The 19,046-nt window shown below is 38.4% G+C and overlaps 1 protein-coding gene across 5 annotated transcripts in view; it reads left to right on the top strand.

Moving 5' to 3' along the window:
- The window catches only part of LOC136344827 (zinc finger protein rotund-like), a 131,932-nt gene that overhangs the window by 25,567 nt on the left and 87,319 nt on the right, over positions 1-19,046 (top strand). For 2 of the 5 annotated variants that reach the window (XM_066292650.1, XM_066292647.1), the window contains exon 1: positions 18,223-18,607. The exons of the other annotated variants lie outside the window; for them this stretch is intronic. The gene's annotated coding sequence lies outside the window, so the exon portion shown is untranslated. Of the gene's footprint in view, positions 1-18,222; positions 18,608-19,046 lie in introns of those variants that run through there. 5 annotated transcript variants of the gene reach the window in all.

The raw sequence follows: 19,046 nt of genomic DNA, 5'->3' as shown, positions 1-19,046 counted from the left end.
TTGGGCAAAACGAAACTTATTGTCTGAAGCTATACCGGCATAATTGGCTTTTGTTAGAGGGAACCGTGAAATTTTGTATTAATTTGACGACAATGAAGGTGTCCCCCTACATATACGTCCATCAGACATGTACTGCAAACTTGTAATGTAGAAATGTTCGGTAAAATACGGTTAAAATGTTTGACCGGGCAGATGAGTCAAAGATTATGTACCATAAGGCGTGGTAAAAGTAGTAAAATAGGGCCAAGGCACAATTTTTTTTTTAAGAGAAGCCCGAAATGCGCTCTTTCTATTGAGTTTCACGTCGATATGAGAGACCGGCAAAACCATTTTTCGATCTCTTTGAAAAAGTCTTCGGAAACATGTTTATGTTAGGGTTTTGTCAACTCAGATATAAAAATTTAAAAAACATGAGTCTAAATCGGTCGTAAAAAATATTGTACGGTGCTCAACTGAAAATGAGATTTTCCAGGGTTCTATAAGCTTCCAATCTTCGCCTGTGTTGAAGTCTTGCCATAATCAAAATTCAAAAAGTGAAACTTCAAAAACATATCAAACCCCATATACAGAGTGATTTTCTTAGAACTTGTTAGCAGTATCAATTTTTTTGTGAGGCACTCAAATATTGTTTTCAAATTTCATTCTCTCTAGACCCACATGGATGCGCTGGGTATATAATCGGCAATCACAGGCGGGTTTTTAAATTACCCACACAGTGAGTGAAGGTTTATTGATGATCCTAATGACAGACAGACGTCCTCTTTGCTGATGCCGAGAAAGGAGAAGATACTCCCATCCCTGTGGGGCGCCTCAGGGCTAACGATAATGGCGTTCGCCACCCTCTTTTCGACTCATTTGTCCACGTCCGGCGCAAAACCAGCACAATAAATAAATGCATTTCTATGTTTGTTTTGTATGTATTTTTAACAAAATTTAAAACTAAATAGTTCATGACAGAACATAATTAGTTCTCATTCTTTCCCATGCAAATATCATTTATGCATCAAAGACATTGCCATTTCCCAATGCAAATCATAAGGGTTTTCCGGTGTTCCACTTGCATGTGCTAATAAATCTTCTTCCTTATGCTTGTGTGGTTCTTTAAAGGCATGATACATATTCCCAATGCATGCAATTCACAGATTAATTGACGCTTTACGGAATCCACAAGGCATAACGTCATCATTGTTCTTATAGGTCAAAGAAAATATTGAGGCAATAGAGTCGAATGTCGTAAAGGGGACCGAAATAAATTGATTTTATTGATTGTCGATTAAAGGGAACATTAGACAATTTTTCGGCAAGCCAGCGAGACATATCTGTTATAGGGGATGTTTCAGATTATCCGTTATTGATGGTGTTTTAGCCGTGGTGTATAGTGAACAGATTGAGGGGTGGCGGAGGAGAATTAATTAAGAACCATTTGTCTGATCAGTCTTGCATTACGGCAATTCCTACTCAAAACTTTCTATTTTTCAAGTAAACTTTCCATGAGTTTTTTACTGATTTGCTTTCATCTTTTTGTGCCCTACCACCCTGATTTGATTCCTGAGAGTTCACACAATTTTATAATTGTAACAGCAATTTGAGGCCTTGAACAGACCCTATTAGAGGATATCAAATTCCTTTAATAAATCACATAAACTTACTGGACATTTGAGATGTAAAACTAGGAAAAAAACAAAAAAAAGGCAAAGAATACCACTAATTCGTTCATATCTATACAAAACCGTTTAATGCATAAATGCATTATGGACACATAAAATATGAAAAAAACAGAGTTCAGTTAAATGTGGAGTTCTGGAGTGAACTAATTACAAAAATTCTCTGAAAATATTAAATTGTGAATTTCTCTTAAAGGTATCGAAAAAACTGTAGCGCGGTAAAGACTTTTTGGTGATTTTAGAGAAATAAACATTTAAATGATGCTAGAATGGGTCAAATGGGATCCGCTTCTCTAATATAGGAAATTCTTCTGAGAAATGACGTCAAAATGACCTGTGTTTGCTGACGTCGCACCTGACTTGATTGTGTTGACTGAACCACTTCGATGTAACTTCCCACCGAGATTCACGAATGCGGCTCTTGAGATTATGACACCTTTCTCTCTCTCCCACCCCTCCCTCTCTCTTTTGCGATAATGTTAAAGGTTATGAAGAATTGTAGAAGAAATTGAAGACGACGTTGGAGTTCGTGCGAATGATTGTTCGCAGAAGACCATATGAGAAAATAATTTACAAAAAAACGAGTTTTTGTGGAAGAAAAAATTTGACATGTTTAAAAACAAATTGAAGGGAATTGCAATTTTTTCGTAACATGTGCGGTAAAAAGTTTTACCTCATGCATGTGAATATCAAATATACACAAAAAGTTTTGACACTGACACATGCCACTTTGATTTGCGTGCGATAGAAAAATATTTTTCTGCACGCTACTGTTTAATCGAATTTACACTTATGGAAAAAAAAGTAACACACCTGAGCTCTTAGGAAAAATATCATATCTGTAACACGTCCGGCAGCGCCTTTACCAGGCTCAATTGTTATTTTGCGGTAAAGCATCACTTTCCACACTCATTAGGTAAATAGCTGATTTGCTTTAGCCTACCCAACCAAGAACTCTTTAAACCAATTGTTTACATTCAACCAACCAATCAAATCACCCACACTCTTCAAATAAAGCTCCTTAACCTCTTTCCTTGACCGCCAACGAAATATACAAAAAGCTGAAGCTTAGAGTCGGACTGAAAGCTTTCGGCAGGAGGCGTCTCCCACCCCTTTATGGGCGTCGCCGCCCAAGCCAATCAAGGAATTCGACCGCCTTCATTTATCAGGACAGACACGCCTACTGAAAATGACGTCATTCAGGTAGATGCATTTCCACCCGTGACGTAAACGCAACGAAGGAGCTTGACCCTTAAAGAGTTCCTCGAAATTTTTTTGGAAGCTTGAGGTTGTTTTGGGAATAATTGATTTGATTGGCCCAAGTGTGGTTGTTTTTTTTTTCGAAGGGGGGTGGGGGGTGCAGTTAGGGAGAGGATAGTTTCGTGATAGTGGTAATTACATAGTGTGATTGGTTAGTTATTAGTGGTGTAATTTACGAGTTAATTTGGTTGGTTAACCTCGGAGAGTGGTTCGGAATGTTTCATTTATTTTACTGAGAATATAATAAATAATTGAAAAATGCGTTTTTATATGTTTAATGATACATAATATACATAAATAGTTTGTTGATACATATTTTAAACAATATTTTTTAATGTAATTTGCTATTATTTTTGTTTATATGGTTTATATAATATTGTAACGTTGAGAATAGATAGACAGGGAAGGCGTGAACCGTCGGATTATTATTACATACGTTTACTTATTAAACTCCTGCAACGCAGAATGTTCAAAGTAGCTTTTAACGAATCTGTAGCAGAAAGACGTGGTATGCAAAAAATAACTTTAGAATTGATTGGTAAAAGAGATTATAGTAAGACAAAATACATTATTGCAAAACTATTTATTAATTAAAAGTACACTATTAAAAAAGCATTAACGCATTATAACGGGCTGCAGTTTCTTTATCGACGCAAACTGTAACTCCAAACAGAAATCTCTGCTTGGGTCGATACCGACCTTCATTAAATATGCGCCCTGTCGAAATTCGGCCCTTCTCCACCCTAAAATTACCTCGGCTATTCGCCGCTAGATGGCAGCGCCTGGTTCCAATCGAATTTCCCCGGTCCATCATCCTATAGAATTCTATGCGCCATGCTCTTCTTAGGGGATGATTTGGCCCCAGTATTTTCGGGTGTAGTTTAGTCGCCCCGCTGTAGATGGCGCGTTCTATCTCTTTTATAGTCGTTTTCGACAAGCAGTTTTCAAATGGTTAAAGTTAAATTAACCTTAATTCAAAAATGCCCCATTTATTTGTGATTTAAGGGTTTCTTAACTTTAAGTTGATTGGTGCTTATTTGGTGTCTTATCGAGTCTTTACTTGCGCCACTTGACGGATTTCCACAGCGGCAACGAAATAATAGTTGTTTTATTATCAATGGTTAATTAGCGTCTTCTAGTTAAAGTTACCAGTACTTTGATCTATTGGCCCTTAATGGAGGAATTTTTTTCGGGGACGATGCGAGACCCATAAATTAAGGCCCAAAATGACCGAGGCGGCCACATCGGGAATTAGCAATCGTCAGCTGCATTCGTCGTCATTTTTGTCACAAACAGACAAAGCAAAAGGACAGAAAAATCCACCGGGTGACTGCTTTTTGTCCGCGCAGTTTGACAGCGGTCCGTCAATCCGTCTACAGTTCTTCAAAAATTCCTTTGTTCTTGCGCCGACCGACCTCGTGTTTTCGGTCCTTTTGCGGACGTTTAAACATTTCCCCCGTTTATAATTCGGCAATTTATATTTGGGATTTGGATTTTAGAAATACTTATAGAGGGGCCGGAGATATTTCGTGTAGCCGTTGGAAGCTCTGATGGCTTTTTGTCCTTGACCGTCCGTCATTCAGCTGGTTAAGTGTCGCATAGTAATTACAGTATTCGAGGCATGATTGGGGCAACGTGACGAACTTGATCATCGACGAGAAAGTGCTCGAATTCCTTGTTTTTTTTTTTTTTTGGACAGCAATGCATTTGTTATTAAAAACATAATAAATCCATGCATAGAACATCATGAAAATTTTTATGAAATCGTACGTCTTCAAATAGAGGTTTCTTGGGCGTTTCTTTCCCCATCGCCTTGAAACACGTCCAAAATCATAGATATCCCCATTATTTTTACTTTACACTACAATTCGCAAGTTTTCCATTTTTCTAATATTCTCAAAACTCTCTTAGAGTTCCAATTCCTGGGATGAAATTCGCTTAGTGTTTTCAGGAACATTCTGCAGCTCAGAAATTCCTCTAAATCCCCTTTTCTCGACTCAGACAATTATTATTTCTTTTATAACATTTAATCGAGAATTGGTCTGAGTATAAGTTTTCAAAGCTCTACTTGAACAGAGGTTTAAGAGGGAATTGCAGTATCTGAAATTTGACCATATTGTGCATCTAATTTTGCCGCTTTGTTGGCGCTACCTTAACTAAATTGTGACTTCAAAAGTTGAATTTTGCCTCTTTAACGGTATTTAGTAGAGAATTCCTCGAAGCAGATGTCCTGAAAGTTCGATTTTTTGTGGCAGCGCCAACATCTTCAATGTGAAAATTTTCCTTCTAGGTTCCTCCTTTATTTTGAACTGATTTTCCATCACTAAAAATGTGAATTTTTGATAAATGCCCCTTTTTATATCGACTTAATAGAGAATTTTCAAAGCATACTTATAATGTGCCTGAAAACAAAACTTGACTTGAATGGGAAGTGTCCAAAGCGGGGCGCAGCTATTCAAGGTTTATCACATTTCCCTATAGACAGTTTCCCCTTTTGAGATATATTATGGTAATATTATAATTGAGCTATAGGGAACATTAACTATGAAGGCCATTGGACGCTCGATTTGAATATTTATAGGTTTTTGAAGACTCATTTTGTAGCTTCGACAAACGTGTATGGCGCCTCTACGACGCTATTATTTACTGAATCAAACTTACCGCTTTACTAGTAATGTGCCATACTTTGGAGGATATTCATTCTGAAATTCATTGGCGTAGATGTATTATTTGAATTTTTATAACTTTTTAAAGTTTTATCCACGTAATTTTTACGTTAATTTTATAGTGTCATCGGACTCCTCCTCTCTACTGCACTGTTCTTTAGTTAATCTAATTCCAAATGCCTCTGTCGAAGCTCCATATTTAGCATTACTCTTGAAATTCATTGACGTAGATGGTCTATTTGAATTATTACAAGTTTTCGAAGTTTCACCTCTCTCCTCGAATCCGTCGCAAATCGATAAATTTTCTACATCGTCCTGCAGCTAAGAATAAAAACCATGAAAATTTCGATTGAAGCACGTTTAGTTAATAAAAAGGGGCGCCAGATTGCGAAAACCGCTTCTGTCTAAGTATTCTTGCTAGTTGCGAAGATACCCTAAAACTATGGAATATGAAACACGCTGTATAATACCATATGACAAAAGCATAAGATTTGAATATCAAATTAGCCGTGCCTCCCCTGCCGTAGGCAGGGCAAAGGACAGCAATTTCTTTAGCTACCTAATATTTGTGTGAATCTCCATAAAAGCCCTTTTGTCACTTTACACCGCAAACACAGCAAACACCCCAGATACCCAATTACGATTGTTGGGCTTAATCGAATAAAGCGTTGGGTAAATATCGCTTCTTTTTACCCTATTGTCGCTATCCTAGTTTATGGGCGTGCGTTTTTGTCGAGGGGTGTAATTACCATCTGAATCGACCTATATAGGATTGCACATGCGATTAGAATGTGAGAAAGATTTACTCTTGAATGTTTTTCCTGTAATTTAAGGGGAAAAAAATTACAGAAAATGAAAGAAATTTTTCCTGTGCTGTAAGAGAAAGATGATTTGAGATAAACTCCTCGCTTCCTGCTTAAAAGCTCTTTAATTGGCGAATTTATAAATATTGACCGGATAATAAGCTCATTAGGCTTCAACTCGTCGATGTCGCGATTTAAATTCGCGCAGAGGTAGATGCAACATTAGGGAAATTGTTGTCGACATGCGGATTTTCAACACAAACATTCTTCGAACGATTTGGAACTCAATTTCAGTTATTCGCAAAAGCACAAAAAACATAAAAAAAATCTTTCGGTCAAACAACCGGACCGCAGATCATCGGGACTTTGGCGAAACACCGAAAAAACAATCGCGTGTTATTCCGTTCCCGGAAAATAAACATTTTTTCCCAGGCATTTTTCAATTTTCAATCATGTTTCCAATATAAGTAAGTATAGAGAGAAGAGAGCGAGAGAGATCGCCCTTTATAGGATATATTCTATGTATATTCTAGAGTCGGGCAGGCGAGCCTTGTTGTTTTTTCATTTTTTAGCTTGTTATCAGAGAAAGCAGCTTGTAATAACACTGACTGGGGCTTAAGGACGATTCTCGAGAACGTTTTCGATAAAATACCAGACGATATTCGGGCATGCCCGTTTTGGAAGTGGTCTTTCGGGACATTTATGTTGGGTTAATACCGTGTTAGCCACACGAGATGTTTTTGATAGGAAGTTATTCTCGTCCAATTCGAGAAAATTTATTTCGCCTGTCAAGTACAGAATGTTCAATCAAATTTCAAGGACTTTTTGAAAAAAATCTGTTCTTGACAATTTGGAGAATGAAGGAAAAAAATGCAAAATTCATGGAAAACGTGAACTATGAGGAGGAACTTAAGAAATCTGACCGCAAACAGCTTTATATCCATCAGCTGAAGCAACCCCATTTATTCTCAAGATTAAAGATTCATATTCTAATTGCTACTGTATCCGTCTTTCAAAGGAACAATTTTGCAGAATTATAAAAGTCTCTCTTACCCTAATTTCTAATCAATGAAAGCTAAGTTCATTAGCCTCGGGCGTTGGTTTTGTTTTTAAGCTTTTTCTTGCCTCAAACGGTTTTGTTGAGCCAGACTAATTAAAACCATTTCAATGCCTTGGCCTTCCTGCCACCAAAAACTCCGTTGTTTCAGAAGACCCTGTATATTTTTACATTTGTAGAAACCTTAATTAAAGGTGGTGCATTGCTGCGTAAGTGTCCATATAGTTGCCTTTTATTGTTTCCGAGTTACATAGCATCGAAGAGAAACTTTTTAACGTCTTCTCAACGTCGAACTAAGTATGCTAAGAAGTATTCAGTAGTTTTTCATTTCAAAATGGAGGTCTCCGGTATTTTCTCGAGCACGAAAATCTGAAAAAGTTTTTTTTTCAATTTATCAACCTTGTTAAAAACGCTCTTGATTCTAGCAGCAATTTTGGCCCAAAATTGAAGTCTTTTGAGTCCTTTTGGCGGTGAATTTATCAACCTTTTTAGAGGCGTCCCTAGTTTTTGATGTTTATATCAAACTGAGTTTCCGATATTTTCGAGTGTTTACTAATTTTTTAACACAAAATGAGCATTTTCAGCGTGGTTCAAGGAAGCCCCGAATTTCTCTTCAGTCTCAGTCCCCCGGAAAGTGTTTCGTTTCAATTTATCAATTTTGAGTTGCCCATCAAACTGCGTGTCCGGCATTCTTTCCGGGCCAAAGTGAAAGTTTAGTGTTGACCATTTGTTTCAGCTTTTCAGCTCCTGTAGGGCGCCCCTGGTTTTTGCCATTCGTAGGACAAATACTCAGCTCAACACGGGCGGTAGTGTCTTTACGGCGCTCGATTGCAAACGTGCTGAGCGACCCACGGTCCGCGTCATTCACAATCTTTTTCTTTTAATGACCACTCAAATGAGGTTTAAATTTGAAGGCAATGCACTAAATCATCTCGGAAACTAGACTTCAATCCACACGAACGACCAGGTACGGGCACTAAAAAAAAAAAAAAATCTTCAAGACCCCTCACTTTATCGCCACCATTGCATTCCTCGATGGTTTATCACTGCCTCACGTTGCCGCGGGACAGGGTGAGCCAATGGACATCCAAACAAGACCAAAAAATATGACCAGGAGGATTTTTAATTACCGCCGGGTTAACATTTTACCGACAAGTACAAATACCAAATAAGATAAGAAAAATTATATATTTTAATTGCATCCTAAGCAGAGGCCGCTTATCGCAATTGCCTGTCCCACACGATAAAATCGGCAGCTTTTTAATATCAAGTTCAATTTTTAGATAAATTCGCGATCGTTGATTTTGATAACGCCCCTAGGCTTTTACACAGGAGCCATTACACGGCTGCAATTAATGGGCGTTTGTGCTGGAAGAACTAACAGATTATCCATTTAGATAAAAGGTATCGCTGCAATCGCAGAAACATGTTTACTGAATTGGTTGTGAGACACCTGTCTCTAAAAGCTGGGAAAAGGGCCCTTGCCGCCCTCAGGGCTCCCGACACCTCCTGATTCGGGGGCTATAAAAAATTCATGGCAAGTGCCGATCCAGGGCCTAGACGCCTCGCTTTTTTCCGACGACGTGGAAATCGATATAGAAAAACGACATCCCTCTTCTTTTCACGACCTTTTTTCGGCTCTTGACCTACATTGGGAAAACATGGGGGATTGTGATGATCTATTCGATCGCACCAAGATCTAATCAATTTTAATTAACAAGCGAGGCTCTTTTCAACAAGACAATCCATGTGTGGATTTCCCTCTTTTATTGAACTATCCACTTGAGGAATACAATTATCGAACACTTATTGCGGTGATTGCCTGGCAGGTATCCATTTGCCGTGTCTGTAGCTCTTAAAGATACATCGCTTAGGGGATGATCTCCGGGATGAAATTAAAAAATTTGCTAGGGCGGCGAGACTAAAAATGCTAAAAATTGTGTAAGCACCACGTATGGCCCCTTTCGCCGCCATACGGGGTAATTCTCGGGAAGTGGGACAAGGAAGTGTATAAAAATCGAGGATATTTACGAAAAAAATGTTCGAACAAAGACTTTTTTATTTTCGGGGTCTCAACTTTTCACACTGCAAGTTTTTCTCTAAGATCGCCTTCACCCGTCTTTTGGGGTCAACTTCGTTGTTTCAAATGGCGCGTCTAATTTTTCTTTTGGAGATTCAAACGCCCTGTTGACAGTGAAAATGTTTTTACTTGAAACATTTTTAGCTGAAAGCAACAAAACTCATCATTGCACTAGATGGAAAATAAATTCGTATTCCGGCAGTGCAACAAGTTCAATTCCATCAAATTTATAGGTGCATAGGGTTATTCAGATTCCCTGCTCATTATCGGGATCTCGAAAACCGTAAAGGTACAAATTGAAAATTGAAAATTTTTGAAATTTGTTAAACTAAGTTGGGTCAGGTTAGTCAGAGCAGTCAATGTTTTCTGACTGGTTTCGGAAATAATCGAGAAAAACCGATTTTTACGAATTAATTCAATTCTAAATCGTATGAAAAAATATCAGAACCGTCCTTGAATATTGAAGGTAAGTCGTAATAATCACATATTATAAATCAACACAGCGTTCTTCAACTTAGCCCTTAAAGAGCGAACGTGGTGATAAAAGCAGTTCAATCTGAGTGCCTGTCCCGATTTCCTTGTCGAAAATTTCCTGAGTATCTCTCATAGTTATCACAATTCCTGCCTTAACTGTTTGTACTGTTAGCACTATTATTTAAACCAGTTCCAGACTCATGCAGTTCCGTGGTATTTCTATGTCCATGCCTCGTATGGGTAGGACGTTTATGTCGGATGTGTTGCCCGTTTCAATCCACTATGATTAAGATTTCTTCGGCGTTATTTGTTAGGACCATATTGAATCAGTTCTTTTGGCGTAAAACGGTCTAATAAAAAAGCCTCTCATAATAAAATCAGAAACAATGGTCCTCATTTTGATATTGTTCCAACGACATAACTGTGCGGCAAAACTGTTATTTTTGGCTGTGAATTAGACAAGCCCACAAAACTAATCAATTTAGTCAATATTCAACCCCGACAACAGCGTGTAAATGAGGCCTACCCCTCTCTTGCACGCAACCCTCCGAATTTTGGGGATCGATGTAGGTCAAGAACCTGTTACCGGCGAAGGTCAAATCCGGGGTGAAGGAACTGTCTTGTTTTTCTCGTTCAAATGTCGAGGCAGGCCCTTCAGGGGTTGATACAGAGCCTCAGGACATTGACTTCGAATTAGAATATTTCGGAGTTTTTATGGAATTTTCGATTTCAAGGGAGAGCGTGTGGGAGGTAGGGGAAAGTGTTGCGCTTCTATTGGAGAAACTAATCTTTTTTCTTTCGCATTTTCTGGCCAGTTTTTGCCAAAGGCTCTTTGAATAAAGTTAGATGAGCCACCTTTTGGAAAATTGCCTGAAATATAATCGAAGAGATGTGCAAAAAACGTACCTTGTCAATTTGGTCGAGCCTAATTTTCTTTTTCGGGCCCAAATTGGCCTTAATAATGCCATCGCCCTATAAGAATTTTACGTATTAAAGAAACATAAAATCTCTCTTTTGGATCTCCTTAAAGAGACTCTCAATTATGCTTTTTTGAGTATTCAAAACTGAGTTTGATGTCGCTCTGATTTGAGGTGAAACACTAATTCATGAAACTATTATGAACGCCTAGAGCGAGGGGGGCACACCACGACGTCGGTAGAATTTGATTCACTTGAGGGGTTAAATTTCAATCTAAACTGTTGTATAAACGAAATCTGTCAAGCGAATTTTAGAACCAAATTTGAATCTCGAAAAGGACTCATTCGCTTTATTGGTGAAGGTCTTCAATGTACAACTCCTGAAAAAAATGTTCAGACCATTCTCGTATGCGAAAAAGCAAAGAAGGGGAGCACAGCTCGGGGCACGTTTGGTTGCTTTTCGATTTCATTCCTGAGTCTGCAAAAATATCGTTTTATCGAAAATATCGAGTTTTGCAACATGTTGGCCTGATCTGCACTTCGAACAATACTTCGTGACCTGTAGCAACCTGCCCCATGAATAAAAAACGGATAGAGAGCCAGATATGCAGGAGGAAACAAAAAGCTGAAATTGGTCAAGTCGAGAAAAGATCGAGGCTGGTGGTCTGGCTGCCAATGACTACCAGATGCATGAAAATATACGAAGTTTGCAATTTTGAATGAACCCGGACACGAAATTAATTGATTTTTTTTTATCCGCTAAAACCACTACCGAAATTTTTGTTACTATCAATTTTCCAGTAGGTTAGAGAGCGACTAAAAATGGCAATAATTTCGCTTTTTTTTTTGTTTTTTTGTCTCATTGTTTGCTGCTGCACGTTGCATCACTTTGCGCAGAATTTCAAGTCTTGACATTAAAAAAAAATAATAAAAAACGGAAATAAAATCCTGCAGGTGGTACTCATATGCCAAACTCTTGCAACTGTACGTCTTGCAGTTGGACTTAATCTCAAACAATATTGGTAATAATTGCCAAGATACGTTGTGAAATTCCTGAATTCAATGCGCTGAATTACGATTAACGGATAAGGTCATCGTTATATTCGGTTCCCCGTTTCTCACCTGTAAATCGAAACACTAATACACTTAACATTAATAAATACATAATTTAACCCGCCATTGCACCTGGGTCTGCGTTAATTTATTAAATAAGATTGTACCGATATAAACAAGGAGGTCTTAATTCAATTCCGTGAAATTCGCTGCTGTTTTCGAAGAAAAGAAATTTTAGTTAATGGGAAATTTTAACTTACCAAAAGTCATAGATCAATCGGTAGTTTTAGGGGTAAAATGAGGTCTGACAAACTACGAGTGGGAAAGTTTAAAACCTGGAGAATTATGATGGAAAAATGGAAAAAGTTTACCGGGGCGGGCGACCTAAATATTTGATTAGGAGCTCCCAAAAGCGGGATATCGAATGTTTTCTTTGTCCCGCCTGCGGCCATTTTCGCGGGATTTTCGCCAGGATGGATGGATTTTTAAGACTGAGGGGATTTGGAGATTGAGACGAATATTTCGACGATTGAGTAGCTATGAATTAATGGGGGCGTTGATCAGAGGGCATAAAACGACCTAAAAATGCCTCGAGGAGAAAGAGAGACAGAGGGAAAAGAGAAAGGCATGAATCGTAGGAAAGGCCAATTGGGTCCGTAAGAAATCAGACGAAATATTTAGAAATATTCAAAATACTTCATTTCCCTAAAATTTCACTTGTCATGTTCTCGACCTCTGCACCACCGATTCTTTACTCACCAAATCGAATATTTCACTGTTTATTCACAACACTCGAGGGATTGTTCGGCCCGAATTTTATTGGCGCACCAGGTTCATTTCAGTGGTAACCGTTTTTCAAAATTACTCATTTTCCTCACATATTTAAAGCGTGATTTGTAATGTCCTTAAATGCGGCTACATCACTCCATTCTCTCTTGAATTATAAAGCGGAAAATTGTACTGTTTATTCACAATACTCCAGAGGTTATTAAGCCCGAATTTCAATGGTGTGGAGAGTCAATCTGGGTAGTAACATTCTGCAAGTATAATTTGCAATCCCTTCAAATGCGGCTCCACTACATCATTGTTTGTTTACTTACGCTTTACGAATCAGCAAATGTTGTTGTTTAATCACACACAAATATAATTAAATGCTTATGTACTCGAAAATTCACTAGCGTGAATATACAAGGTGCACTTTGGCAGTTCTTCAAACATTTCAATTTTTTATTTTTCCATATTTTTAACGTTTTTCAAGGGTGATTTGTAGCGTCCTTAAATATTATTCTGTGACCTCTCTATCTGTTCACTTCTAAACGTGCATGTTTTGCTATTCGTTCACCACGTTTGAACGATCATTCCCCCCAAAAATTTACAGGCATCGGCGGTCGGTTATAGCAGTTGCAATTGTTCTAAATTTCTCATTTTTATGAGATGTTCCAAGTATGATTTGCAAAAAAAATTTTTTTTCATTATTATGTCTTTTACCGCGTCCTCAATTACGAGTCCAGTGCCTCTCTCTGTATTTACGAAACTAGAATTTTGTAGTTTATTCACAACGCTTCAGGGATTATTTCACCCGTATTGAGGAACTTGCAGCTCTTGTTAACTGCGATTTGATAAGATTTCTCCAGCAAACTGGCTCCAACTTTTGTCTCTCTAGAATAAATCCAAAAGTAAACCGCCATATTTTTTGCACAACCAACCGTTGAAACCTGCATAACGCCCTTTAAGCATCCACCAACCCTTTTCCTATTATTCCCATGATACCGCCACGTGAACTGTCGCGATTCCGTTCTCATAGAATCACAAATTTCCCAGTAATACCAGTCTACAAATCTGCATAGCCGGTCAGCGACCACTGGTCATCTCTATTATTTAATTTGCCAAAAAAGTATCTCATGGGCTGGTTTTAATTATTAAACTCGCAAAACCTGCCCTAGTAGCACGTAACAACCCCTTTCGGGGGATAAATCTAGCCGTTTGATATGTGCTAAGTTTTTGCACTAGTTCTCATACATGGTGGGAAGATCTCATGACCTTTGGTCGATCCTGTGCATTTGCAAAGCTGGTTTTTGCACGTGCACTGATAGCATATACGAAATGTTCGTTAGAGTGTTAGTTGGGTTATTTTAACTAACGGTAAATAATGTGATAAACAGAGATTGGAATTTAGCTAAACCGGTTTAAATCCTGTAGAGAGATTTTTTCTTTAGTGTTAAAAAAAGAGTCGGGTTGAGGGGCAAAACTCCATGAGCAAGGTGCTACTGTGTAACGATGCAATGAAAACAGGTTGTTTTTATTATATAAGACAAAGAAATAAACATAATTTCTGAATTATTGGTCTATCTGGGAAAGTTTTCCGTAGATTTTGGTGAAATCAGTTCAAACCCTGTACGAACGGTTTTTCGTTTGGTGAAGAAAAAGTTCAGACAGACGGGGGCGACTTCGTGTGCAAGGTGGTACTGTACAGGGTGTTTCTAAAAATGTGGGCAATATCCTGTAAGTGAACAGTTTTGACAAAAGATTGTATTTACGCTTGTAAATTGTTTTTCAAAAACTTACCTTCACGGAACTGCAACTCTTCTAAATTTGATAGCAAAAATGGTGTTTTCTAAATAACTTTTCTTCTAGTTTGATGAAATTTTATGAATTTTGGGTCGCTAATCTATCACACTAAGATTAAAGAGATAAAAACTCTTCCTACATCTTCAGGGAGAGGAAGAGGAGGCCACTCTCAACTTCTTGTTCCCTAAACTTTTAAGATCTCGCGATTTTTAACCGTGATGCGGTGTACTAGACTTCTGGCGTACTTAAGAAAAACAGGTACTCTTGGATGATCTACATGAACTAAACCGTTTACCAGAAGACACCATTTTGCCAAAGGACGTATTTTACAAAAGTAATGGAATTTTCCGTGTATTTTTCACTGTATAACCTAGAAACCAAACGAAAAAGGAATTGTGTTGAAATTGTAACAAGTTAAATTTGTTACTATGAAATCAGTTCATTACATTTCATCAACTGGGAGAAAAGTTCTTTAGTAAACACCATTTTCGCTATCAAATTTTGAAGGACTGTATTTTCGTAAGGATGAGTTTTCGGAAAACAATTTACAAGTAAAATTACAATATTTTAACAAGAACTCTTCATTTCCGGGATATTGCCCATATATTTGGAAAAACAGAAATAAAGTACAATTTTTGAATAATTTATTTGTCTGTGAATTTTGCCCGTAGAATTTGTTGAACCGATTTAAGCCCTGCAGGAAGAGTGTTTGATCCTACTTTATGACAGCAATGAAAACAAGGCGCTTTTGGGACATAACACAAAGAAATAGGACCCAATTTCTCAATTATTTCTCTATCTGTGAATTTTTTATGCTCAAAAATAAATGTCAAGATTTCCAGAGAAAACTAGTCTCGTTGCACTCACGACACAGGAAAAAAAACCGAAGCAAGGTATATTTTATTGGGTGGGCGTGGGGAGAGTTTAGGGGGGGTGCAAAGGGAATTTTCCCGGGGGCCTGTCGCGGCGGGAGATGGGGGGGACACAAGAGCATAAAACGCGGCCCCACAAAGCGCAAGTCCCGCAACCCTCCGAGCGCGCTATGACGAAAAAAAGCACAAAAACTTTATTTCAAGGAAAACACATAAAAATATATAACATCCGATGCACTTTATTTGCTCATTTTTGCAGGCAAATAAATTGTGTTCGGCTTCAGTTTTGAGTATAATGGAGTTTTCTGCCAGAACTGTGGAAATATATTGCGGCTGTATGCTCTGTGTGATGTGCTCGACTCGAAAATAGTTATTGTTACGTTTTTCTGGTCGTAAATCACGTTCTTTGGGTCGGATAGTGAAGGCTCTGTTGTAGCACCACTGTTTGTCACCCGGAAACTTTCTGTAGCAGCAATTAACAGACCAATAGTAAAAGACCCGAAGTTGTTGATCTGAACCACGTGTTGATTACAGAAGGGTGGGAGAAACGAAGGAGAGAGAGAGAGACAGAGATAGAGAGAGAAACAGAGAGAGGGAGAAAGAGAGAGACACAAAGGGCTGCATTTGTTTCAATTCTGCGAAAGTTCGCGCTAAATAGAAGTGAGATTACATAGAATACTCATTATTAACCTCGTTTCGCCAGAGAGCGCTCCGCTCGCCTCTAAAGTTAGAGCAAGAAGTGGGATTTGTCGTTTTGCTTTTTGCCCGAATTCCAAAGATGTCGAGAGGACACTTTCGCTTTTAAGGAGAATCCTCTTGTATTTAATTAAACGACTCGACTGCCAAGAAAACAGTTTCCGGCAAGGTTAAGACTATTGCCCGAGCCTCCTAGTTTCGTGACGTTTGGAATTAAAACGTGCGACCTGAGCAATGCTCACAATCTAAATGCAAACTTTTGAAATGTTTGAATCACAAAAATCTTCAATAAATCGGGTTAAAATGCTTTAAATTATGGTGAAATCAATATCCCCGTTCAGTTCGGCTCAATCAGGTTCTAAACTATAAATTGTTTTCTTGAAGAAGTCAACTTCAATATATCAGATAAGTTAACTAAAAGCTATATGAGATTTGAGTTTAAATTGAGTTAAATCAGATTAAATCCAATTAATTTGAGAGCGTTGAATCATAATTTCTCTTTTTCAATTCGCTGAATGATGCATCAGGAATAGTTTTGAATCGTCTCAATTTATGCTGCATTCACACTTGACACGGGTTAAATCAGTTTAAATCAAATAATGTCTTAATTGAAAGTCATAAATTATCTGCCCTCCCGCAGTTTATTAAAAACGTTTCTTAAATTTTGAGTCGTCAATCACATCGTTCTATCCTGAGTCGTTTAAATTCCTGTTTTTGATAAGTCAAAAATCGGTTTAGTCACCCCAGATTGTATTTCTAACCCGATTTAAAGAATTTAATCATTTTCGCCCACTTTGCGGAAATCAGATTTGACGTGTGAGGAATGATTCAATTGACCAACACTTTAAAGTTAATGCTTTATTAAATCGTTTATGAAATTATTTTAAGCCCTTTAGGTTCAGGAAGTGTTTTCAGTAGAGAGTGTTTCGAACTTCGCGCCTCATGTCGTGCACGAAAAAACGGAAAATTAATTTCTCGAAAAACGGATCGGTGAGTTCAAGTCTTAAGGTAAAAGAAAAATCCATTTTATTTTTTCAAATGGCACATTTTACGCGACGGTCAAGTTTTTTCTCACGGATTACTCCTGGAAAATTGGACTTTAGAGTTAAAATTGAAAGTGTGCGGAACCTGCCATTTCCTAAAACATTTTTCAAATTTTGACGGAACTAACCGGAACTGACCCGAAGTAAGCAAAACAAAATCGCACCGGTGCATAAAATCGATAAGGCCTTGGTGCCCGTCGGTGCGATTTTATTTTATTTTATTTGCCATGGAGTAGTTGATTCTATTTCGTCTAATCATTCAATTCTGTAAATTATTTAGGTGTATTTTACTATTTATAGAGTTATTTTAGAACGGCGCTCGCAGAGGAAGATTTTCTTAATGAAAGTCCGCAATCGGAAACACTCGGAAAAAAGCGTATCCGTAGGAAAAAATTTATTCATGATATCACGTCCACCATTGTCCGTCAATTTCTAGGAGAAATGTGCCAAAATAGATATTTTTGATGGAGAAACTTTGGCAAAATCGGGCTTCGCCAATACCGCGACAATTGGCGAATGTCACCAACTGTCAACCCCAATCCGACATCGTCAGACTGACTATTTACTCCTGATCCTTGCGGTTGTTGAAAAGAAAGATGCCTCTCTCGGCGTTTTCGTTCACATGTTCCCGGACTACAAAAATAATTTGCATCCAATCAATCCGTCGATTTGCCGCCGGCCATCATCTTGACCGTTCCAACATCGGTTTCTCGGCCAACTGCATTTTTTCCTCCGCCGATCGGCCGTCTTCGTCGTCGCCGGCGTCTCTGATGCACCCTCGACCCCCTCTTTTGTCTCCGCCCCCTGCTCCACGACGGCAGCGACGGCGAATGCGCCCGCGATGCAAGGAAAGAAGTATAACCAATCAATATTAAATTCTTATATGTGCTCTAACCTTATTTCCCCGTATATGTACATACATTTTTTTACAATTTTTTACCAGGAACGACGCCGATGCACTTTTCTTTTTCTTATTTCTTTCCTAACCTACTTCTTCGCGTCGGGACGCCGCCGACGCGCCGCTTCAGTCCAGCGTCGGCATCGTTGCAGTCTATGCACTTTTGCTGCACCACGTTCCGTTTGGGTGAAGCCTTCAACCCTTAACAGTGACTAGCCCTTAGAGGAGGACTCTTCGCTCCAGCGTTCCCCTACTAATTACACACGGACTAAATTAAGTGCGAAGGTGTGCGAGAGGGGGGCGGGGGACAGTGCGAGGGGTGACTGGACGGGACGGCGCGGGGGCGAGGGGTTACCCCTTCCACTGTCTGTGCGCTCATTAAAGGGGGTTAATTTCGAGATCGCTTCGTGTGAATGAGAGCTGGACGCACGTGATTTTATGACAGGCGTGACGCGTTACGACGGATGCTACAGTCGCGTCACTTTCAGCCCGTATGAAGGGATTATTGCTGTCAAACGATCGGCCATTTTTGTTCTTCTAACTGGGTGATAAAAAGGTCTTTTTTGGGGTTAAGTTTTTTAAGTGCAAGTCATTTTACTGCATGGAAACTGGAATAGTCTTGTTTTCGAATGAAAACAAAATTTATCAGAATATTGGAAAAATTGTTATGAACGTTGAATAGTGACGAAAGTAAAGTTTTCTGAGATATTTCCTGATCGGTTCGATTAAAATCTATTAAAAGTAGAAAATGCGCATCATATTATAATGGATTATGCAAAACACTTACATTTTAACCTTTTTCTATTTTATCTACTTTTTTTTGCATAAAAAATATTTACGGAACGCGTAGATATCTATCTAAATGTTCTCTCCTACTTATTTTTGATTGTTTTTTTAATAGGTGTTGGTGATTACTTTAAATACATAATATTTCGAACTTTTTTTCTCCGTTACTGTTGTCTGGGCGAGGTTTAAAGTCCTTTTCTTAGAAGTTT

The sequence above is a fragment of the Euwallacea fornicatus genome, chromosome 18 (genome assembly GCF_040115645.1).
Source record: "Euwallacea fornicatus isolate EFF26 chromosome 18, ASM4011564v1, whole genome shotgun sequence".
NCBI lineage: Eukaryota > Metazoa > Arthropoda > Insecta > Coleoptera > Curculionidae > Euwallacea > Euwallacea fornicatus.
This window is presented reverse-complemented; position numbering and strand designations above follow the sequence as displayed.